The sequence below is a fragment of the Lynx canadensis genome, chromosome C2 (genome assembly GCF_007474595.2).
Source record: "Lynx canadensis isolate LIC74 chromosome C2, mLynCan4.pri.v2, whole genome shotgun sequence".
Classification (NCBI taxonomy): Eukaryota; Metazoa; Chordata; class Mammalia; order Carnivora; family Felidae; genus Lynx; species Lynx canadensis.
In genome coordinates, this window is record NC_044311.2 from 88,290,124 (window position 1) to 88,314,703 (window position 24,580).

The window sequence follows — 24,580 nt, forward strand, 5'->3', positions numbered from 1 at the left end:
CCTCAAGGGCTCCCTGTGCTCTCCGCCAGGGGCTTCTCCTTCCTTCCTCACCAGAGTAATCTGACTTTCAGTTATTCAGGTCCCTGACTTTCCCAGGGTTGTAATATGTGTCAGGTACTAAAATCTGGAGGGGTGTGTTGGCGTACAGAACTGCTGTCTGTTTTTACGTCTGAGGTCCTCATTACCATCCTTAGCCCTTGGCAGTCGGTCGAATAGAACAGTTCTATGGGGTGACGAGTAGGCTGAAGAGGTGAGGGCAGCAATTTCATGGTCAAGTTCATGGTCAAGATGAACCAAGTACATGAGATTCTGAGATAGGCTCAGGCCAGTGTTCTGACCTCAGGTTAAAAACTAGGTGTGGGGGCGCCTGGGTGGCGCAGTCGGTTAAGCGTCCGACTTCAGCCAGGTCACGATCTCGCGGTCCGTGAGTTCGAGCCCCGCGTCGGGCTCTGGGCTGATGGCTCAGAGCCTGGAGCCTGTTTCCGATTCTGTGTCTCCCTCTCTCTCTGCCCCTCCCCCATTCATGCTCTGTCTCTGTCTGTCCCAAAAAATAAATAAACGTTGAAAAAAAAAATTTAAAAAAAAACAAAAAAAACTAGGTGTGGTGGGCTCCAGAGAGCTTGGTGATGAGGGCCCTCAGCATGTCCTTGGTCCCATTGCTCCAGTCTGGGAGGTCACCCCATATGCATGTGCAGAGTTGTTCACCCAGAATCTCTGTTCACCCTCCTTTATCTCCCCTCTCTGTTGGATCTCCATCAGAAATGTCATTCTGATTTGCTCTCTCATCTTTAAAAAAAAAAATTCTTAAATGTTTACTTTGTCTTTGAGACAGAGAGAGAAAGACAGAGTGCGAGTGGGAGAGGGGCAGAGAGAGGGGGAGACACAGAATCCGAAGCAGGCTCCAGGCTCTGAGCTATCAGCACAGAGCCTGATGCAGGACTCGAACTCATGGACTATGAGATCATGACCTGAGCCGAAGTTGGATGCTTAACTGACTAGGCCACCCAGGTGCCCTTGCTGTCTCATCTTGATGGAGGTTATCTTCCAGTAACTTCTTGAGAAAGAGCTCATGGGAGAGAAGTGGTTTGAGACTTTTTGTGTCCGAAAATTCTTTTTTCTGTGCTCACACTCGACCCATAGTTTGGCTGGATGTCAAATTCTAGGTTGCAAACTATTTTCTTTTAAACTTCTGATTGCTTGTCTCCTGGCTTCTAGTATTGCTGTTAAGCAGTCCATTCTGATTCATAATCTTTTACATGTAACTATAAACTAGTAGGAAGTTCTTTTTGTCCTCGGTTTTCTGAAATTTCAAAACAATACACGAACATGAGGTTCTCTTTATATTATGCTGGGCACTGGGTGGGCCGTTTCTGGTCTGGTAATGTATCTTTCGGTTTTGAGAAATCATCTTGAATTATTTCAGTGGTGATATTTTTCTACACTTTCTGTTCTCTCTGGTACTTTTACTATTTGGGATTTTTTTTATTACCTATTTTTATCTTCACTTTCTGAGGATTCCCTTAACTCAGTCTTGTATGCCTTCAATCAATTTTCTTATTTTGCTAAACTGTTTTTAATAATCAAGACCTTTTTCTTAGTTTTTTGATTATTACATTTCATTTTATTGTTTTAATGACATCCTTTTTTTTTTTTTTTTTTTTTTTTTTTTTTTTTTTTTTTTTTTTTTGGTTTGCTTCAAGGATGCAATACTTTCTTGTAGCCCTCAGAGTATTTGTTGATATATTTTTCAGAGTTTTCTTATCTTTGCAAAGTTTCTGTTTCCTTTAAGCTGCCCTTTTCCTTTTGTTTGGGTCTTTATCATCCCTATCAGAGGGACTTATCAGATATCTGGTCATTCTTGGCTTTCTGCTCCAGAGTAAGAGTAGGGAGAAAAGGCCGATTGGAAGTCTGAGCTCATAGCTGGGTCCGGTCAGTTTAGTCTGGGTACACTAGCTATTGGGGACACTCTCCCAGGATCATCTTTTTAGGTGCTTCATGAAATGTTTCACTTTCTTCAAAGAGGCATCTTCCAGTCTGCCTGAAGGATGAGTCAAGCCACCCTTGTTGTGAGAGCTGAGTTGGGGGAAAGGGTTGGGGACCCCTGCTTCAGTATTCAGTAAACATGGACTCGATTTTTCTCAGCTGGGCCTGGCACTCCAGTCAAAGTCCTTGGTTTGCCGTCTCCAGAGAATGAATACGCTGCAGACTTCTGTTGGCCAGAGAGCACCAGGTGCCTGACTTCCCAGAGAGTCTGCCTTGGACTTCTGGTTTTAATGCACCTTCTCTCCCATGGCCAGACACCTGGTGCCATCCATCTGAGACTTTGGAGAATTTTGTGGGGTAAATCAGGTTGGTTTTCAGCTTCCCTTTGCTGGTTTGAGATTCCATTTTCTCAGGTCTGATCTCAGGACCACTGGACCACCCAGCGTGTTTCAGCTTCCAAAATGTTGGTGCCGTTTTCCCCATACTTAGGGATTTAGATACTAAAAACAGAACAAAACAAAACAAAACAACCCTCTTTACTATGTATTAGTGGGATTTGTGGAAGGAACAAAATTAGGTACAGATATTCAGTCTGCCATCTTACCCCAAAGGTCTGGTGTTAATATTTTTAAATGACAGACTGACCATGTTTAAACATTTTTTTAAATTAGAGATTTTTTTCTCTAGAAAAAAGAAATTATCTCTCTTGCTCTGGCAGCCTCTGAGGTCTTGTCCTTAAGACTATAAACCCTGTGGGGATTGTACCTCTGATTTGGGGAGCCATTTGTGAAAACCTTAATAATATTTTTGAAACATAAGGTTTCTGAGTGTTTATGAAGCTGCTTGGGATGATACTGTAGAAGAGATAGGAAGAAGGCATTTTCTCTTGGTGGATTGCCACAATGTGATTTGTGACCTAGGGTCACAATAAATACTTGTGACTACTTGTTATCTCCAGTACGTGTGACCTTAGGTGGTGGTACTTCATCATCCCAGTCGGAAACTGTGAATTAGCATCGTGGAAACCCTCCCAAGTGACTGTACCTGTACGAGCGAGCTTTCCTCCCCCATTTTGGAGAGTTTGCAGCCTATAGGGAAACAAGTTTTAGGTATTGCTCTGAGGAAAATAGGACTCTGTGCTTGAAATATGTGGGAATAGTGACTAAGGAAAAAGCTTCAGTTGTCTAAAGAGGGTTCTATAATGGGCAACGGGGCTCACTAGGACTGAAAATAAACAGAGAAATAGTTTACTTAGAAATGAAACCTTAGCTTGGGGCGCCTGGGTGGCTCCGTTGGTTAAGTGTCCAACTTTGGCTCAGGTCATGATCTTGCAGTTTGTGAGTTTGAGCCCCATATGGGACTCTGTGCTGTCAACCCAGAGCCTAGAGCCTGCTTCAGATTCTGTCTCTCTCTCTCTCTCTCTCACAAAAATAAGTAAACATTAAAAAAAAAAAAAAGAAATGAAACCTTAGCTTCAAATGGGAAAATGCATTTATTCCTGGAAAGATTTTCCACTGTTCATTTTAAAGTTGTGTCTTGCTGACGCCTTGTCTTTCCCTGACTCCTTTATTGCCACTTTGTCCTTCCTTTGTCCTTTGTCTCTGTCTCTCTCCCACCCAAGCTTTATTTCCCTCTCTGTAATCAATTCCCTGCAATCAGTTAATCAAAAACCTTTTCTGAGCACTGCTATGTGCAGACCCAATGCTAGAAGTTTAGTTTATACACAGGGATAAGGTACAGTCTCTCCCCTAACCAAATAATCACCAGATGTGGGGTACATGTTGTAAAGGAAAACACACTGGTAGGGGGTGGTGGAAGACCTTTACCTTGGAGTGTCAGAGAAGTCTTCAAGGAGAGGGCGACGTTTGAATGGACTGTGGAGGTTACTCGGCAGTTCATCTGGTGGCAAACTGGGCAGGGTGATCCCAAGGAAAGGGAACAGTATATATGAAGACATGGAGATGAAAAATGTATAAAAAATTTGAGAAAGCGCAGGAAGTTAGGTGTGCTAGAGCATAGGACCACGGGGTGGAGGGGGGTAGCTAGAAGGAAATAAGGTTCCTTAGGTTCAATGAAGAGCCATGTTCTGAGGAGACAGAGGAAGCTCAGGAAACTCAGGGCTGCTGTGTAACCCCTGTGGATCCCAGTGCTCCAGAGATCTGCCTTGGTGAGAACTAGAACATTAGCTGGTCTCTCTGTTGAGATTACAATGGTAGCTGATACCTGCTGTCCCCTGCTGCCTTCTCTCAGAGTCTCCCTGTACATTCTTGCCAAGACAACACCTGGTTGGATAGGATGTCCTGGGGAATCTCTTGGACGGTGGACTCCTTCAGGACCAGGCTGTGGAGTCACCTTTGGCTCAGACTGCCATCTCTGGTTCAGAGATGTGTCCAGGAAAGCAGGGCCGTAGGTTCCAAGGAAATCTTGGGGCAGAAATAAATTTTCATGACTCATATTCTCAAAAGACATAAGTATGACAGGTATCAAGGGTTTCCTGGATTGTCCACTACAGAGTGGCCAGGATTCATCCATGGGCTAAGAGGAGCTAGCCAATTTAAAAACTGGGGCTTAAACAACAGAAGTTAATTTTCTCACAGTTCTAGAGGCTAGGAGTCCAATATTAAGGTTCCAGCTGATTTGGTTCCTGATGAAGAATGTCTTCCTGGCTTGTAGACGGTCACCTTCTTTCTGTATCCTCACATGGCCTTCCCTCATTGTGCCTGTGTGTGTGTGTGTGTGTGTGTGTGTGTGTGTGTGTGTGTGTGTGTACATGTGCAGGTTGGAAGAGGATAGGGAGAGAGGAAGAGAGAGAGAGAGGTAGGGAGTTTGGGAAAGAGTGTATGCAGTCACTAGCTCTCTGGTGTCTCTTTTTTATTTTTTATTTAAAAAAATTTTTTTTTAATGTTTATTTATTTTTGAGACAGAGAGAGACAGAGCATGAATGGGGGAGGGTCAGAGAGAGAGGGAGACACAGAATCGGAAGCAGGCTCCAGGCTCTGAGCCACCAGCCCAGAGCCTGACGCGGGGCTCGAACTCACGAACTGTGAGATTGTGACCTGAGCTGAAGTCTGACGCTCAACCGACTGAGCCACCCAGGCGCCCCACTGGTGTCTCTTCTGATAAGGACACTAATCCTATCTGCTCAGTGCCCCACCCTTGTGACCTTACTAACACCAATTACTTCCTTAGAGGCTCCGTCTCCAAATATAGCCATTCTAGAGCTTCAACATATGGATTTGGGGGGGGGGAGGGTGTGGGTTAGGTGGGGATGCAAGCATTCAGTCCATAATAGATAGTATATACTAAATTATAGTGTTAATTTATTTTTATTAAGAATAACATATTTAATTTTAAAATATGAAGTATGAAGTTTATTTCCTTATAGCCTTTTTTCTATCCCCCTTTTTGTTACATAATTGGGCTCACACCATATATAGTATTTTTTAAAGTTAAAATTAATGTAGCAACATTCAGAAGCCCCAGATGGAATGTGATATAAACATAGGCTTGATGACATGTCTTATCTTGAGGATTTTCTTAGTCCTTCTAGTTAGAAAAGCAAACAGATAAACAAACAAAATAACTAGGAATAACTTTAGAACTCCACAGGAGGTTTAAAGATACAGAAATCCTAAACATGGAGCAAGGTCAGTGGGTTTTTCCTTTGAGTAGGGAAGTGACAGACTCCCAGTGGCTCTTTGAGAGCCCTGCCTGGGGTTAGTGTGGGTGCACAGGGGGAGAGCCTTAAGGCAGGGGACTGGGCCTCAAGCGTCCAGCTTACACTGCCAGGAGCCGTGGGGTAGAGAGGAAGACCAGATGCAATTTGGGAAAACAGCTTTGTGATCTCATTCTCTTGTTTCTAAATACCACTTCATTGTTTCCATCCCCTCCCTCCACCCCCCACCCCTCACTCTCTGTACACTCCACCACCACCACCACCATCAGGAACACACACTCCTTAAACACAAGCAAATAAAATTTATTTTAACCACGAGAGCCATGATTGTTTTGTTTCTTGTTAGTCTATGATCCAAAATAATAAGAAAATGCCCCAGATTCTGCTGTAAGTATTTGCTTTACCCCACACCACTGGCTGTGTGAATGCACGCACACATAAAAGCCACGAGGTGACTGCGCTGCTAACCTGGCCACCTGAGATGCTTTGTAGAAAGCACCCGGCCGCAGCGCCCGGCACCCGAACCCACGCACTTGACTTCCTCCCCTGAGTGTTGACCTGCCTCATCCACGAATCAGTGACTAATGCTTTCTCCGAACTGAGCTCATTTGTGCGGTTTCACGTGCGTGGTGTTTTGAGTCTCTCTCACACACATCCTCTCCTGGTGGATGGTAGGCTCCCTAATCAGGCACCAGGAGAGAAACCTGGGCCCTGGGCAGGGCTGGGGTCCCTGCTTGCCCCCAGGCCCACATTAGTGCTCTAGATGGCTATCTTTCGCATGTGCAAATAAGGTCTGCCTCACAAGTCTGCAGCCCAGAACATAGTCTCTTTCACCCTGAACACTGGATCTAGAGATGTGAAGGGAAAAACTTCCTGGGCTACTCCAAGAATTGATGTTACTTTTCTGAAGAAGTGAAAATACTGCATTATGAAGGTATTTTGTTTTTGTTTTTGTTTTTGTTCTTTTTGCAGGAGAAAACCTAACGATGAAGTGGTTCCCAAACTGCTACCCCACTCTTACTACTTCCAAACTTGTTTCTAATAGGCCATCAGATTTTAATGTCGCATGTCTATATCAGATGGTACATTAGAAATCTCATACCTGTACCCTTGCCTGACTTTCTTTACTGAATGGCCCAGAAACAATTAATACTTTTGGAAACACTAAGTGTATTTCTGCTTGTAAGTAGAGAAAAAAAAAATAAAGTGAAATAATTTATTAAGAGACAAAAAGTAGTGGGTCAAACCGCTATTCAAGATTTCTTGAATATAAAATCTGAAGAGAGCATAGTGACCAAGGAAGGTCATAGTAGCTAATACTCCCCACGTGCCGGCACTCTACTGGGCATCGTCTATCTCAATTTATCCTTACGGTGTCTATGGGGTCAATGTGTTGTTATTGTCCTTGCCGTAAAGATAAGAAAACTGAGGTTCAGAGAGGTTGTCTTCCTCCTGACCACGCAGCTAGTAAGCCATGAAGCCAGAGTCTGACCCTGAGGGTCCATGTCCTTCTTAACCCTCAAACTCATGCTGCTCCTAGCCATGCTGTTGACTGAATTGTTAAATAAGCAGCACACTTACAGCGTGATGTTTAAAATGCACCTGGGAAGTTGTTCAGTAGTCGAGTGGAATGGGAACCACGGTTGCAGCATTTGGCACTGGGAGATCTCTGGCCAGGGTCCCCTCAAACACTGCCTGTGCACTCTGGGCCAGGACCCTACCTCAGTTGCCTCCTAAAAGAACTTGATTTTAGATTTCATCATTCGTTAGAACTCAGCAGGCTGTGGTCCCTTTCCGAACCAACCCCTCATCTACTGGTATGCATGGTAGGTGTCATGGAAGGACACTGACAAGAGCAGCAGGCTCCACTAGCGATTGGGGAGGGCCATGTACCTTCTGTTTCCTCACCTGTAAGACAGGGGGCTTCTTTCACTCCCCAGGTTGCTCCTTCCGGTCATACCCATCTCAGAACTCAACAGAACTTTGTATGATGCTGCCTGCCAGCACGTGAAACATAGCCTAAGTGAAAAAGTACAAGAACACACTAAAAGAGAGTAGAATCACAACTGGGCCCTTCTTCTATGTCTGCAAAAATAACAAAACAAAGCATCAGAAATAGCAGGGGCGCCTGGGTGGCTCAGTTGGTTGAGCGTCTGACTTCAGTTTAGGTCATGATCTCGCAGTTTGTGAGTTCGAGCCCCGCGTCGGGCTCTGTGCTGACCTGGAGCCTGCTTTGGATTCTGTGTTTCCTCCTCTGTCTCTCCCTCCCATGCTCATGCTCTCTCTGTGTCTGTCAATAATAAATGAAGGTTAAAAAAATTTTTTTTAATTTATAAAAAAAAACAAAAGAAATAGCAGAAGTGCTGGTGGAGGCCAAGAGAGTTTGGCAGGTAGTTGCAGAAAGTGCTGAGGGACGCAGAGCTCAGCAGAGAGTACAGAGGTCACTCTTTCAGGCTGGAAGAGCCCCAAGGACAGGAAGCGCACCTTACCCCGTTTTCTATCCAGCACCTTAGAAAGGACCTGTCACATGGCTGGCTGTCAGTTACGCTTTGCTGAGTGACTGACTGGGAAAGGAACCAGAATAGATCAGGCTCCAATAAGGAGATGGACATAGTTCTAGAGAACACAAATCAGAGCAGCTTGTGGAAGTGTGATACCAGTTGTAGAGAATGAAGCCGATCAAACAGATTGTCAGAGCACAGACTCCAGACAAGTGGAATGGAAGGGTGGAAGGAGCGCCTGCCTGGGGGGCCAGCACACTGCACACTTACTCCATTCGGCCTCCCTCTGTCTTCCTTCCATCCACCCACCAGGCAGTAGCTATGGAAGCTATTGGGTGACAGGAGTCAGGCTCCAGCATACAGTGGAGAATAAAATAGGTATGGTCCCTACCTCATGAACTATGGAGATGATTAGGGAAGGTCATTGTTAATGGCAATAATATGTGCTTTTATGTATTTATTTATTATTACCATTTTTAATGTTTACTTATTTTTGAGAAAGAGAAAGCACGAGCTGGGGAGGGGCAGAGAGAGAGGGGGACAGAGGATCTGAGGCAGGCTCTGTGCTGTAGCACAGAGCCCGATGTGGGGTTGGAACTCAGGAACCACGAGATCATGACCTGAGCTGAAGTTGGATACTTAACCGACTGAGCCACCCAGGTGCCCCTGTGTTTTTATGATTAGTGCTACCAGAACCCAGGCTTCTTACAAGCTATGCGACGGCAGGCGAGTCACTGAAACCCTCTGAGTTTGCTCGTCTGAAAAATGGAAATAAATGCCTCCCTGGAAGGGCATTTCTTAAGAATTAGAAATAATATTATATGTCAATAGTGGCTGTGGTTTTCTTTGAGTTTATGTATGTGTGTATATGGGGGAGGGTTCTCTCCCCACCCACCTCCCTGCTGCTTTCAAGAAAATGAGCACTTCCTGAATATTATGGAGAATAGCATTTTGGTTTTATTGTTTTGATGATGATTTATTCTGTTAAATTTTTTCCTGCTCCTCACAAACTGACAGAAAATGCTAGATATCTTAAGGTACAACACCTTAAAATCCTGATTGCCAAAAATCATTAGAAACATTCAAAAGTAAATAAAATAGTAAATTCAAGCAGGAAATTGATAATTGTTGTTCCATTGAGGACCATTTTAAATTAAACATGCCAGATGTGATCATTATAAGAATAGTTCTCTGGGGATACCTGGGTGGCTCAGTCTGTTAAACGTCCAACTTCGGCTCAGGTCATGATCTTGTAGTTCTTAGGTTCGAGCCCTGCGCACGGCTCTGTGCTGACAGCTCAGAGCCTAGAGCCTGCCTCAGATTCTGTGTCTCCCTCTCTCTGCCCCGCCCCTCCCGCCCCCTTCGTGCTCTCTTTCTTTCTTAAAAAAATAAATAAACATTAAAAAAAAAAAAAAACGGGAATAGTTCTCTGTATGGTGCAGTCTTAAGTTCCTAAAGTCATAAAGAAACTTCAGTTATGGTCTAAAATAAACAATAGCAACCAAACAAACCCTATCCATTTTTCCATTTTTTTCTCCAAGTTCTATTTGAAGTCAGAGGAAAATCACTTTTTGCTTTCTTGCACTGCAGTAACTCGGGTGGAAGCCATTTTTCAGACCCTTAAATGTGCTCACAGAATGTTGGGAAGGAGGCACGAAAGACTGGGTTCCAGTCCTGGCCCTGTCACTCCCTCGCTCTGTGAACTCTGTCTGCGCTTCAGTTTCCTCATCTGGAAAAAAGAGAATAATGATACCTGCCTCACAGCTTGCTTCAGGGTTAAATGAGGTGATAAACCTTATTTTCTCAATTTTAAAACACCATCAAGTTTGAGACACACTAAATTTTCAGGTGGAAAAAACCATCACCTTAAGTCTACATGTTGATTGTAAGACATCCAAGTTTCAGGAAATCAAAATGAAAAAAAAAAATCAGAGTCAAATTGAGGAAATACAGTAAAAAGGAGTACCTGGCCATTAGGGGGATTCTAGACAAGGGTGGGGCTGTCTCACTGCCACGATGTCCTGTCCGAGGGTGGAGTAGCTGCAGCGTGTTGTGCTTGGACCTCCCTGTCCAGCAGTCTGAAACGGGGCCGTCTTTGCAGCATTTCTCTGGATGCCTCCTCCCAACCCCCAATCACATGCCAAGCCTGGTGTGGATCAGTTTGGACACACGATGGTTTCCTTCCTATGTGGAAGTTCCACCTTGTAAAGATCAGAAAATGCTTCGGCATTGTCTTCTGGACCAAAGAGGATACTCTCTCCCTGTATGAGTTTCTTTGACACGGACCTAGTGCCTCCCAGCCATTTTCATGTCACTGCACAGCCAGAAAATGATAATATTTGTATAGTACTCCAGGGTAAGGGAGGGACAGTCAGGCCAAGAGGCCAAAATCTTCACCATCTGGAACCCATTCTGGGCATTTAGCGTGGCCCACCTCCTCTAGTTGGCTTCCCCCCTGAAAAAGAAGGTGGAGGGGGAGGAGGAAAAGAAAAAGACACAAGAAGGAAACCCTGGTAATGTTCACTGTTCTTTGCTGGAGAATTTTGAGGGCATTTTAGTGTTTCAAAGCATTTTTGCAATAATTGTCTTGTATAATGGTCTTGTATCTTGATCAACATACCCTTGGGCCTATGGATACCATAAACAAGAAAGTTTCCATACCTGTATGTGTGTCAGAACAACTAGGGAATCTTGTTACTGGTATAAATGTATATTTCCTAGTAGCCCGAGGCCTGAGAATCTGAATTGTAAGAAGTATACTCCAGGTGATTCTTCATGTGCCCACAGATCTAGGAACCACTGCCCTAAGGCCCTTGGAGAGTTTCACCTGGCACTATACTTTTTATGTCCTGCCTTATTCATATCCTTTCTTACCCTGTAAAGGTAGCCTTTCTGATGCAGTGGTCAAAACCTAGTCACATAGTAAGTTCCCTTGCATATGTGCTTAGTCCTGCCCCTGGTATATGAGGACACTACAATGAGCAGGGAATCTGCTTATCTGCTGGCCCAGAAACCCATCCTCCCAGGCTTGCAATTTTTAAAGAACAGTGTGTCAGTTTGGTTTGGGGACTGCTTGCATCAGAATCACCTAGGAGCTCATTAGAAAAACACTCTGAATCAGACTATCAAATTTTGAACTAATAATCTGCATTTTAAATCAGCACAGGGGTAATTTTTTCTTTAACGTTTATTTATTTTTGAGACAGAGAGAGACAGAGCATGAATGGGGGAGGGTCAGAGAGAGAGGGAGACACAGAATCCGAAACAGGCTCCAGGCTCTGAGCTGTCAGCACAGAGCCTGACGCAGGGCTCGAACTCACAGACCGCGAGATCATGACCTGAGTCGAAGTCGGACGCCTAACTCACTGAGCCACCCAGGCGCCCCAGCACAAGGGTAATTTTTAATGCACGTTCAGATTTGGGACCTACTGCCTGTGGGTAATTTAATAATCCCATTGATCTCTAAAAGGTTAATTTCCAGGTAAATAAAGAGATTGTGACCTCCATCAAAGGCAGACCTTTTAACCATCCAAACACACAGCTAGCCCCTTCAAGTAACCAGCCTTGCTTCTAGTACCATTATTGGGGTGGTAACCAGGGAAGGATGTTAAGGTCCAAGGAGCCAATGGTGTTCTTAAAAGCTTGATATGATGGCTTGTATACGCATAAGATTCAACACATCCTGCCCTTGTTTGAGTTTAATCTGGCAGTTGGGATGTTTTCTCTCTGGCTGTTACGGGTCTCCCAATCAAAGTGGACCTTTCAGAGGAAGCAGTTGTAACTTAGGGTCCACAAGCCCCTGAAATTGCATGCAAAATCTTATATAAAAAAAATATATTTTTCTAGGAGAGGGTCCAGAACTAGTGCCAGATTCTTAAAGGCATGGTTAGCCCAGAAAGGGGAAAGATTAAGGATTCAAACAGAGGAATTTTTAACGGTTAGAACTGGGGAGAATTGTAAACAAAGGCTCATGTCCTGGTAAGGATTTCTGAACTTGAGCACTCCGAGCCAACAACAAACTGTGACCTTCAGCATTTCTCAAAACTTACCTAGTTTGTCTCCTCTTTCCTTCCTGCCTCGCTCCTTCTTTTAGGCTTGTATCTCTCTGGTTTTCTTCCCCAGTGTTCTTTTTTCTTTCTTGAACTCTCTGCCCTGTCTGGATCTTGTGCCATCCCTCCTCCTGTCCATTCCTTCTCTCCTCCTCTCCCTTGCTGCCCTAATTAGGAAGAGAGCATATGCTCTTTTATTTGTTCTACCTATAGAATAACATTTCATGTTGGTGGTTCTTGGTTTTAAAACTAGATGAATTGAATACTTAAGATTTCTTTGGAAGGGGGAGAAAATTATACCTTAGGTACCCGAATTCCTGGCTTTTTGGATCCGGCCTTTGATATATTGAAGGTTTTCTGTGGGCAGAAGTACTTACTCATCCTTGGCTGGAGGAGGGCAGGAGCAGACATGCCGCAGGCCTTCCTCTTGTTCTGAGTTGAAGAGTGATTGACCAGAATCCTGGGTACTCCCGCCCAGCTCCCACTAGTGATTATTTTCATTTGTTGGCTTTGACTGTGGAAGGCAGAGAAGCAACCTTTAGACTGAGGAGGCCATGGAAACACAGTCAAGGCTGCAGAAGGAAGTGAGAGCTAACACTGTCCAGCTCTACCCTTGTGTCTGCTCTGGCTCTGTGAGCAGGAGGGGGTTTGGCCTGCTGGGCTCCCTGGCCAGTTCTGGGGATAAATGCCTGAAGCATGAAATCACTGGCTTGGGAGGGCTCTTTCACACTGACGGGCCTGCCTGCCTCAGCCCTGAACAGCTGGGAGTTCCAAGGAAGTGGAGGGTGACACCCTGAGGGATGGGCTAGTATGTGTGTCCTGCCTGTGCCCCCAGCTCCTCTCCCTGCACACGGAAGTGGCCTCTGGCTGTGGGGAGTGGGCAGAATACCCTGCGTGGTTCTGTAGAAGAGCTAATAATGGCACTTCCTAGTTCAGGCATTTGAGGGGCACCTGCTGGATTGCGGTGGGTCTGTGAGAGACAAAGTCAGGGAGACGTGCCCTCATGTCGCTCACATTCGGGTGGGGAATGAGGCGACCACCTATATAGACACAGAACCGGACAGACGGTCCCAGGCTGAGGGTAGGTGGTGCAGAGAGGACCAGCTGAGAGCCGGCGTCTGTGGCTGGGCCTGGCTTTGTGGCCTGGGGAGCCTCTGAACGCTGGCTGGAGGGGAGTGTGGGGTTTGCCACGGGAGCAGTTGGCAGGAAGGTGCTGCCTCCTGGGGGCTGGTAGTAGATGAAGCCCTAAATCAGACATCTGAAGATTATAGAATGGGGCCCTGTGTGAGCCTCCCCTTTACCCCCACTCTGGCCCCGGCGAGGCCAGTGCTAGAAGTTGCTGAGCTTGTGGCAGAAGTGGCCCCAGACCTGCTTACCATTTAATTTATTTGTCACTCCAGTCACAGATCTTAATGCTCACTGGGGGCTGGGCCATGCGTGTTCATCTTCAGAGACTGTTTCCGAAGACATAGTGAGCCCTCTGGCACGGCGTTGGCCCAACCCCAGCACACAGGTGCTCGGGCCAGCACCGGGCAATGGAACAGCCCCTGGAATTCATTGCACTTGCCAGTGGATTTCTAGGCCCTGTAGAGAGTTGACAAGTGGCTGTAACTGCTGGCCCAATTTGAAACACCGCACCATACTTACAACAGTTGTCAGAGCTGTGGCTTTCGAATCAGACCCGGTGTTCAGAGTCCAGCTAGCCTATAATTTGTGGCATGGACTTTCTGACTGCCTGCCTCATTTCTGAAGAGCAGGTCACAATGCCTACCTTGCTGGATTGTCAAAGCATAAAATACGATAACGTACGAGTGTCGTAGTTGGCGCAAAGTGGTAAGAGGTCCGGTGTGGTAGCTGGAACCAAGTGGGTGCTCAATACGTTATTATCACTATCATTGTTTTTCCTGGATACATATGTCCCTGGGGGTCCCTGGGTTATATTCCACGACTCCAAGCTTCTCTAGCTTCAAGATCTGGGGATCTTGTCAAAATGAAGATTCTGATTCTGTAGGGGTGGGGGTGGGAAGGGGAGAGGAGAGAGCTGAGATTCTGCATTTGTAACAGGCTCCAACCTAGTCCTGCCTAGAGGAGTGTCCTCTTTCCTCCCTTGTCTTTGCTCTCTGCCGTATCGTGCCTCCCCTGCCCCCCAGGTCAGCCGGTTATCAGAACACTTCCTGGGCTCTACTGAAAAATACTCTCAGGCAACAGGTGTGAGCTGGGACCGGCCCAGGCAGGATATATGGTTGCCCCTTCCCACTGAGCACCCCCAGTTGTTGCATCCATCTGGGGATGAGGAGAGGATCCTGAGAGAGGAGGGAACTTGTCCCTGATTTTGAGGAGCTCCTAATCTGTTGGGGGGACTGTATGAACACACCTTACTGTTCCTGCAGAAAGGCATGCAAAGACTTACAAAGGAACACGCAGACCAAGAAACCTGTCATCAAGGAACACACTCAAACCAAACTGCATCCTCTCTGGGTCTGCAGCAACCTGGGAGGTGGCAGTTGCCCTGCCCTGCTTGCCCTTCTCAGAGACAGAAGACTGAGGGGCTGAGAGGAGAGCATCCCTAGCAGCCGCCCTGGAGGGAGGTGTGTACACAGCATGGGCACTAGCCCAGGGCAGCCCTGGGTAAAGGCATATCCATTTAAGGCCAGTTCTCATTAAGTGGGACCTGTGTCAACTGCTCCCAGGCCTGGGGTCATAGTGACTGTGAGGTTCTCGAAAGTGGGATCATGTGCTAAAAGCAAGGCTGGGATAACAGTGCCCTTGACTTTACTGTAGTTTTGGGTGGGAGCTGGATATGGGTGTTATTGAGAAACTGCATTCTGTGCATCTTGACAGCTTTGCCTCAAATCCCCGCTCCCATCCCCCATCCTACTCCCCACCGCTGGTGAATAAAACTCCATAGGTTCTCGATGTCAGCAAAGGGAGCCCTGATTTCTGCCGAAGCTCCTGAGAATATGGTGCTTTCTCCTAAAATCTGCCCACAGGAATGGCGATGAGATGGCTCACTGAGTAGCTCCACTCGGCAAGAGCTGAGCTCCCATACCTTTGCCAGAGGCGTCTACCGCTAGGAATAGTTGTTCGTACCTGGGGCTTTGCCCCTCACTTTCTGAAAAGCTGCAGCCAGGAAGCTCCCTTTATTCTCTATTTCTGCATCTGCAAAGCAGAGAGGAGCCCAGGCCAGAAACAGGGATACAATGATGGTCCCTGCAGGGGGCACTGTGGAAACAAGTGACTTGTTTATGTTTTATTGAGGTTAAACATATGTGACATAAAATTTGCCATTTCAACCATTTTTTAAATGTACAATCCAGTGGCATTTATTACATTCCTCACGTTGTGCAACCATGATGACTTTCTGCTTCTAAGAAACTATGTCTATTAAGCAATAACTACCCATCCCTCCCCCACAGCCCCTGGTGACCTCTATTCTATTTTCTGTCTTTATGAATTTGCCTGTTCTAGATGTTTCGTGTAACTGGAACCTTACCATATTTGTCCTTTTGTATTTTTTTCACTTAGCATAATGTTTTTGAGATTCACCCATGTCGCAGTATGTGTCAGTATTTCATTCCTTTGTATGGTTGAATAATATTATGTTGTATGGACATACCACATTCTGTTTATCCATTCATCTGTTGGTGAGCATTTGGGTTGTTTCCATTGTTAATTATTAATATTTTATGGGTTTTGTATGTTTCCTGGGTCTAGATACTGGAGACACACCAGGAAATAAGACAGCATGGTTCTTGCCCCCACCTGGTAGGTAGCCAGGCAGGGACAACAGAGAGATGAGTGCTGTCACAGGACCTGTGAGGACCTACCGGGCACACTGGATGGGGGCTTGGCCACACTGGGTTCTGGTCTTGCCTGACCAGCTGTTAACTGTGCGGGGTTCTTTTCCAGGCCTCAGTCTTCCCATCTGTAAAATGGATTTGAGGCTAAAGGCCTCTGTGGCACTATCATTTCATGGTCCTATGATGCTGAATCTTCTGCTATGGAATTCTAAGAGAACATTTGCTTCCCTTCTTTTTTGGGTAGGGCGGGTGGTGGGAAAGAGGTACCTATGGCTGTAGAAGTGGGGAGAGGAAGGGGCGTCTGGGAATTTGAGTATTTCCAGCAGAGTGCCTGGCAGGAGGGTGGGCTTGCTGACACAACTGTGATTGTATTGCTGACAACCCCCTGCGGGAGGCCACTTAACCTCTTACCCCCCACCCCCCTTCTTGGTTGCCTGCCCCAGAGAGAGGGTGTCCAGGCAAGACTAGGGAAGGTCAGAACTCTTGACGGCCAAAGGGGCTAGAGTTGTGTAGGAACAGCCCATTTGGGGGACTACCAGTTGGGTTAGGATTATTTCGGGGTCTCTGGGCCTGGAGTTTAAGCAGGATGGGACTTGGGATGTCAGAGGCCAGGACGGCCAGAAGGAGTAAGTGGTGGCTGGGTGGAACCCACAGCCAGGGTGGAGATTTCCTGTCAAAACAGCCACTTATCCTGGCGGGAGAGTGCATTCCTTTACCCTAGGAGATAAGAAGGCCCGATTTTCCTCTCAGGGTTCCTTTGAGCTGTGAGCGGCCACTGGAGACTCTGTAGCCCCCTCAGTCGGGGCCCCAGCCTGACCAGCTCATTCTCCTGGCTCCCCTCCCAGGCTCCCTGCATCCTTGAGTGAGCACTGACCCCAGCAGTGGCAGCCAAGGGTTGAATCTAGCCTCCTCTGTGCTTTGATTTCTTTACCTGAAAAATGCACCTATCTTGTAGGATCGTTCTGAGCTAATATACTTAAAGGGCTTAGAATAGTGACTGGGATAAAGCCTTACTCAGGGTGTGTGGCAATTGCTAGTCTTATCCCAAGATACCTCTTTGTTTCCTGGGCCCAGGAAAAGTTCCCACCAAAGTCAGGCCCTTTCATGTTCTGGGGCATTTGACAGTTCTTTTCTCTGTAGGCATCTCCAGGCAAAAATTTCTTATCTCAGCTGGCTGACCCCAAGGCAAGAAAAGATTCATTAAGCATTTAAAATAGAGTCCATTTCAGCAGACTGAACAATTTCTTGGGTATTAGAAATCATTCTTTGTCAAGACAAGGTTCTTCCTCCCTTTCACAAGTGAGGACTCCTTTGCTCAGAAAGAATCTCTGAACAGTCCATCCTAGATTGTAGGGATTGTAAGGGTTGGCAGGAGCCTCTCTTGTTATGGGAAACTTTCAGCCACCCCCTTCCAAGGGGGCACCCCTAACCTCTCCCCGCAGACCCTTCATCCCTTGGGTTGCCCAGCCTTGGGGGCTTTCCGGCACTGTTCCCGCCAGCCAGTTGTCCTTCAGGGTGGAGGCCATCCCCAGGGGCCTCGAGGCTCCAGACTGCTCCTCCCTGTGCCCTCTGGGCAGGCACAGCCCCACTTCAGACTTCCCTTCTGGCCACTGCTGGAATGCCCAGCCCTCCCTCTGTGTATTTTCTCTCTGGGTGGGGGCCTGGGAGCTGGAAACCCTGCTCACATCCTCTCCCCACCCTCTCTTTGGAGGACCAAACTCCAAAGAGGCCAAAGCCAGAGAGGAGACTGTGGTGTGGGGAAGGCTAGCAGCTCGCCGCCCAGAACTCCCGTGGGGAAGGAAAGCTGTGCTGTGGGTGGGCATCTTGGGAGCCTCTTCCAAACCTATCATCATTTCCCTTCTGTCTCTCCAGTCTGTGGTCAACACAGCCCCAACCAATACAGCCTGACCCAGTTCAAGTTCAGAGCACTTCTGTGGAGTACCTGTAATGGACTGAGATTGTTATGACCCAGTTTAATGAGATAGCCCTGCAGACTGGGGCTCGGTACTCTGTGGGCTCCGGGCTGGACTCCAAGCTAGGGCCACAGTTCTGCTTCCAGCTCTCATGCTTTGCATAGCTGGTTTGCATCTCTGAGCTCAGTTGTCAAAATGGGTCCACGGATTAGACCATGAAGGTTCGTTATCTGCACTAATGGAGGGCACCCAAGATGCTGTAATAACCAACAGGAGACCTAGTAGCAGTACTTGTAATCCATAATTGCTTTGTTTCCTTAACATATTCAGGAATGTGACGGCAAGCTGATGTCACAGTTCTGTAGCACATGTTGTATCACCACCACAGGGAAGGGAGGGGGCATCAGGGAGGTAGGGGGTGGTGCTGTGATGTTCTAGAAGCTAGTTTGGGATTTTAGGTCTGCTGCTGGAAATCAGTGGTATAATTGGACTCTGGGTACTGAGTGTTAAGAATGAGCTTCTTGGGGGGCGCCTGGGTGGCTTAGCTTGTTAAGCGCCCGACTTCGGCTCAGGTCATGATCTCACGGTTCATGAGTTTGAGCTCCACATCAGATTCTCCGCTATTAGCACAGAGCCTGCTTCACATCTTCTGTCCCCCCTGCCCCCACGGCTTCTCCGCCCCTCCCCTGCTCATGCTTTCTCTCTCAAAAATAAACATTAAAAAAAAAAAAAAAGAGTGGGCTTCTGGCTGGGCCACTTTCAGAATTAGAAGGGATCTAAAACATCACCTGGTAGGCCCTGCACCTGCACCTGGGTGTGTGGTCTGCATCACCTGGACGCTCAGTAGGGGTGCGGAACCTTGGGCTCATCCCAGAGTGACAGTCAGAATTTGTATTTCAAAGGGAAAAAGGACTCACTCACTGTCCCCCAGGAACCAGGGCACCAACCCCTGTATCTAGACTCTTGGTTCTCTTCTCCCAAATCCATGCTCTTTGGGCCCAAGTTGACCGCCCCGCCCCTTTGCAGCTCCCGGAGCTAACACCACAGCCCAGAGGAGGAAAAACTCCACTGGCCAGTGCAAGCAGGCAGAGACATGCAGGTTGAACTGCCCATCTTTGTCCACCTTGGACTGTCTGGGGTTGGGCAGTGTCTGAGTAAATTGGGGGGCTGCTTGGGCAAGAACTCTGTGGGGCACTTAGTAGCAGGATGGGGCCCTGGACACTCTCTTCTTCCCTTTTTCACTGACCTATCTTTGTGAGGCTATTTCAGACCTGTTCTCTCCCATAAGCTGCAGATCTCTCCCCACAGGGTGACAACCTAGAGTGGTCACAACAGCCCTGGAGGTTGGGCGGACCCTCAGGCCACCATTCCAGCACCACCATCAGGGAGGGCCTGAGGGGAGGGGTGTGTGTGCAGCATGATGCTGGGCTCCTGGGAGAGGCACCCAATTCGTGTTTCCCCTACTGCAGGCCTACTGTACTTCCTCCTCGACTGGGAGCCTCTGCTGGCCCCTCTCCTCGTGGCCTTGTCCCCATCCCTCCCCCACTCCTCCACCACGTTGTTTTGGTGTGTGTCCCTTCCCAGAACCTCGGCCTCTCCTTTCCTTTTCCTTGCAGAGTTGCTCTTCCTGTGATCCCTCAGGCCCCAGCCCGCCCTCTGGGGCCCTCCCTGCCTTCCTCTCTCCCAGGCCCTTCCTCCGCTCTTTCTATTCCTGGTTGGACCAACCTCTCCCATTGTCCATTCCCAGGAAAGGGCTGTCTTGCTGGTCGGGGTTGGGGGCGGAGTGAGGGACCTGAGCCAAGAAGAAAGCCGGTGCCGGTGGCGGAAGCCCCAGCCTGCCCCCACACCCCCCCAGCTCTACTCACAGCAAGGTGCCCCCCACCCCTGCCCCATTGCCAGTGTCATTTTTAGAAATCTCACTTTCTAAGTTAGTCAGCAGCAGCAATCTGACACCCACATGTGGGGGCTGATGACTTCCCGACTGCCTCTTCTAATTTCAGCAGACCCCAGAGGTGGGGCCGGCAGGAGTGGGGGAGCGACAGGTGCCACAGGAAGCTTCCCAGCAGCCACCTGACAAGAGGGCTTGGGAGCTGCGGTTTGTCACAACTTGTGACCAGGGCAGACAGCCTTGGGCCAGGGCAAGGTGGCTGGGTTCCCATGGGTACTCCTTGGGAGCAGACAGCAGACCCTGCAGAATCAGGGCCCACTCATGGCAACCAGAGGAGCTGTGTTACCAGATTCTGGGAAGAAAGGCCAAGGCTTTCTGTAGATGACCTTCAAGCATCTTCCCTCTGCCCATTCCTGCCTGGACTTTGTCTTGATTTATTTTCTCCCTCTATGTCTCCCCACTCCACCCCCATTCTGTTTTTGTTGTTCCTAAAAGCACATAGCTCAAATGGGGCCAAAGTATTTTTGGTAAATACAGAAACAGATGTTCGGGTCAAACCCAGATACATTCACATGTGGCAGGTGCAGGCACTGAGCATCCCGGGCCTTTCAGAGTTGGAAGATGTCAGCTGAGAATGCCCCAGATTGGCTCCCTGTTTAACCAGCAGAGGAACTGAGAGGTTTACAGGGGCAAAAACACAAGCCTTAGAGATCTCTAGGGAAACAGCTCGGGATGAATTACAGAGAGACAGTATGGTAGATGGAAAACTTTGAATTCAAACAGATCTGGGTCCAAGCTAGGCTCTGCCTTCTTCTAGCTATTCAAGCCTCAGCCAGTCATATACCCCTTGGTACATGTGGCATTCCACAGGGGAGACCCTCTGTTAGCCCCCTGCAGATGGAGAGAGGGAGATCCTGTGATCTTTGGGGGGGTGGGTTTCAGGGGTTGATGAGAATCTATGCTGTATGCCTTAGCACTATCCCCCTGGGGAAAAGATGTCCCCAGAAGAGTTTGTCCTACAGACCACAGGCCTGCCCAGGACCAAAGCTGGCTCCCTCTTGGTGGGGAGGGCAGTGCTGGGGATCTGGGAACTGGTCTCCTACAGGAGAGGCAGCAGCTGTAATACAGGCAGGTCTGGCTGTGTGACCTTGGACAAGATTCTGTGCCTTCCTGAGCCAACTGTCCTTATATCTGATCTTGCAGGGTAGTTATGGGAATCGGGGATGACATTGTAGAGGACTTACTTCCCAGTAATTGGTGCATAGGAGGTGCTCAATAAAGGGCTGCACGTCAGTGTGTTCAGAAGAGAGTTTGCCCTGTGATGTCCTTGAAGATGGAACCTGCACAATCCTGTGCACAGAGACACTCCTCACTGCCTGGCAAGGACTGTGGTATGAAACTTTGCCGGCTGTGTCACCTGGGGCTGCTGCCACTGTGAGGCAGGGCATGGTAGCAGTCAGGGCATGGGACGCCGTAGGGGTGCACGGCCTGGTGGAAGTCTCAGGTGCAGAAGCAGCCCTAGTGTGGAAGTCCTGAACTTCGGGGTACATGTCCCTCAAAGAGACTTCAAAGGCCTGGGAACCTCCAAATGATGTGTAAAATGTGCTGTCCATGGGGACAGCTTTCAACAGATTCTCAAACGGGGCCAAAACTAGCCAAATTAAGAACCTTTGTTCTGGATGTCAGTACATCAGGCTTGAGGACGCACTGTAAGAGGACATGGCAGGTGGGGTCCTCTCAGCCCTGTGCCCTGGATATGACCAGCTGATCTCACCCCATGCCTCAGCCAGCAAGTACAAGCCAGGCAGGGACATCAGTGCCTGAACTGGGCACCCACCCTGCCATACGCTTGAGGTTCAGCTTGACTTGGCTTGGGGTGTGGGATAGAGACTGGGTCCCCAGAAGTTGGGGTGGGGACCAGTAGGGCCAAACCTCGTTGGGGGCTGGCTCAGGACTGGGGGCCTGCGGTGGTGAGGTTGTAAGGGGGTGGGAGTCATAAGGGCCTGGGAAGGTAAAGGCAGAGGAAATGAAGCAGATCCATTATGCAAGCTTCTGGAGCTCCTTCTCATCCACTGGAAAGTGGCACTTGTGCCTGAGGTCTGTCCCTGCCTGAGTGGGCTTGACCAAATAGTCATCAAATGATCTCTCTGGGCCTTGGATTCTAGTGTGAGGGTGATCACTGCAGGATCTTACCTCAGAGCCTTATTTGGAGACCTCCGGCGTGTCTCATGGAGGTGTGGCTGAGTTAATTTTAGTTTATTCGCAGGTGGGATCTGCTCAGCCCTGTGCTCTCTCTTTCATTTTCTTCCTTCCTTTCCTTTCCTTTCCTTTCCTTTCCTTTCCTCCTTCCTTCCTTCCTTCCTTCCTTCCTTCCTTCCTTCCTTCCTCTCCCTCCCTGCCCTCCTCTCCCTCCCTCCTTTCCTCTTCCTCTTTCTTTCTTTCTTTCTTTCTTTCTTTCTTCCTTTCTTTTTCTTTTTTTATCTGCCCCGTCTTTTATTTTTTCTCATAAATCACTGAAATCATTTCTAGAAGCAGATAGAGTATAAATAGAAAAAAAGAAAGAAAGAAAGAAAGAAAGAAAAGATACTTGTTTACAAAGAAGTTGTCTAGAGAAGGTAGGCTTTCAGTCCTGGGATGTTTTGTTTGTTTTTCTGAAAGATATAGTTGTTTTTTTGGTAAGTCGATTTTAACTTGTGAAAGACAATGTGGAACACTTGTAAAAAGAAAAGAGAAATTGCTCATAATTGCATTATATAGATATTCATAGTTAGTATGTTGTATGTTTCCTTCTAGTCTTTTCTTACACGTGTATATTGAAACTCTTTTGGTATTTGTACTATAAATGGTATCCAGGTTTCTTGCTTCACCATGTATCGTACATAACATGGACAATTTTCTGTGGTGCTAAAAGCCCTTTACAAACATTTAAAATACTTCAGTTCCCCATAGTTAGGCATTTAGACTCCCCATTTTACATCATTATAAGTAAAGCATTGAAATGTTTCTGTCCATAAAGTTCTTTTCAAAGTTAAGATGATTTCCTTGAGAAAGATTCAGAAGCACATCTGAAGGGAGAGGGCTGTCTCAGCAGCACGTCGGCGTGAGCGTGTGCTGGGGAATGCGTGGGGCCGCATCTGCCATAGGCCCTGCAGAGACAGGGGATGAGGCAGGCCTCCTCACAGACCCCCATGAGAGCCAAGTGACTTAGGCTCTCAATCTGTGGTTCTTGGTGGGGTGGAGGGAGAGAAGACTCATCCATGGGGCCTAGGCAAAGCCTTCATATACCCCTCTCTGACTGAGCTCCCATGGGCCTCCTCTGCAGGGATCAGTGAAGCCTGATGGGGTGTTTCTGTCCTGCACGGCTGGCCCGCCCAGCATGCCCACAGCCCTGCATTCAGATGGGCCTTCAGACCTGTGCAGCATTCCAGCTTGGCTGAACTCTGTTCCAAGGCAGGCTGGGCTTGGTGTTCACCTCAGAAAGGCTAGTCAGTGGGGTCAGCCAGCGGATAAACTAAAGTTAACTCAGCCATTATTGCTTTTTTGTTAATGAGGGGAAGACCAGCTGTGAAGATGCCAAACCATTCAGAAATGTTGCACAGTACTTGGGATTTAATGTCTCAGGACAAATTCCGCATTCAGGCAGAAGAAAGCAATCGACAGTGATTTTAAGTCCTGACCGGACTCCCAAGGGTCCCTTGTGCTTCACTGAGCTTTCATTTTATTATTTTTTTTTTAAATATTTTTCCTATTAAGTTATGAATCTTGGAAGCTGTGAAAAGCGCTGGTGATCTCACTGGGCTCATGAGTGAGCAGGAGCTCTTTTGTGGATTGAGGCCCAGGGGGAAGCTAAGCCCTGAGGTAGGTGGAGGACAGTCGGGCAGGAAATTCTGTCACCACAGCTCCAGGGGTCGGCTGGAGTGGTGGCTAGACGCCCATCCTATGTGGTTGTGGGGGTTGAGGGAAGGAGGGCAGGACTGGCTTCTCTTAGGCTATAGTTAACAGGAACAAACTAACTCATTCTCAGAGATGAGATTCAAAAGCAGAGGCTGGATATCCTGGATGTTCCTGAGCCTAAGAATACTTGATCTGGATCTTAAACTTCCCCAGCCCACTAACATGTCACAGATGCTCTTCAAAGTGACCTCCTTTGACAAAGAAACAAAATAGGCTTAAAACCACCTGAAAAATTTTATTGAAGTCAGTGTACAAATGTTTAAAATGCTTTGAAGAACTCGGATCTGAGATGTTCTTGCTAAAAAGCAGCCTATGAACAAGTCAAAGTGAAAGCATGGATTCGAGATGTGCCCATAGCCAAGATCTAAAAGAAAGATTCTTCTTAATGTGACCCATATTTGCCACCTACCTCTCGTGTGACAGGCACAGTGCTTGACTCTTGAGGGCAGACATTTGTGAGACTGGGTTTCTCGCCCCAAGGAGTCTAGTTGGGGTAAGATCTAATATGGCCAGTCACAGTATGAGGGCACTTAGGAGGAATTGATTCTGATCAGGAGTTGATGTAAAAGCCAAAGGAAGTAGCATTTGAGATGGGCTTTAAGTGAGCATGGCGGGGCGCCTGGGTGGCTCAGTCGGTTAAGCATCCGACTTCGGCTCAGGTCATGATCTTGCAGTTTGTGAGTTCGAGCCGTGCATCGGGCTCTGTGCTGACAGCTCAGAGCCTGGAGCCTGCTTCGGATTCTGTGTCTCCCTCTCCCTCTCTCTGCCCCTTCCCCACTCATACTCAGTCTCTCTTTCTCTCTCAAAAATAAATAA

At 47.7% G+C, this 24,580-nt stretch overlaps 1 protein-coding gene and 1 long non-coding RNA gene across 2 annotated transcripts in view; one reads left to right on the forward strand and one right to left on the reverse strand.

Moving 5' to 3' along the window:
* Positions 1-24,580, forward strand: part of SLC12A8 (solute carrier family 12 member 8) — a 116,964-nt gene that overhangs the window by 34,156 nt on the left and 58,228 nt on the right.
* Positions 1,692-12,808, reverse strand: LOC115524078. The gene is made up of 3 exons (XR_003971940.1): positions 12,587-12,808; positions 7,568-7,678; positions 1,692-2,483 (listed from the first exon to the last, which is right to left on the reverse strand). It is a non-coding gene; the product is annotated as an uncharacterized LOC115524078 (long non-coding RNA).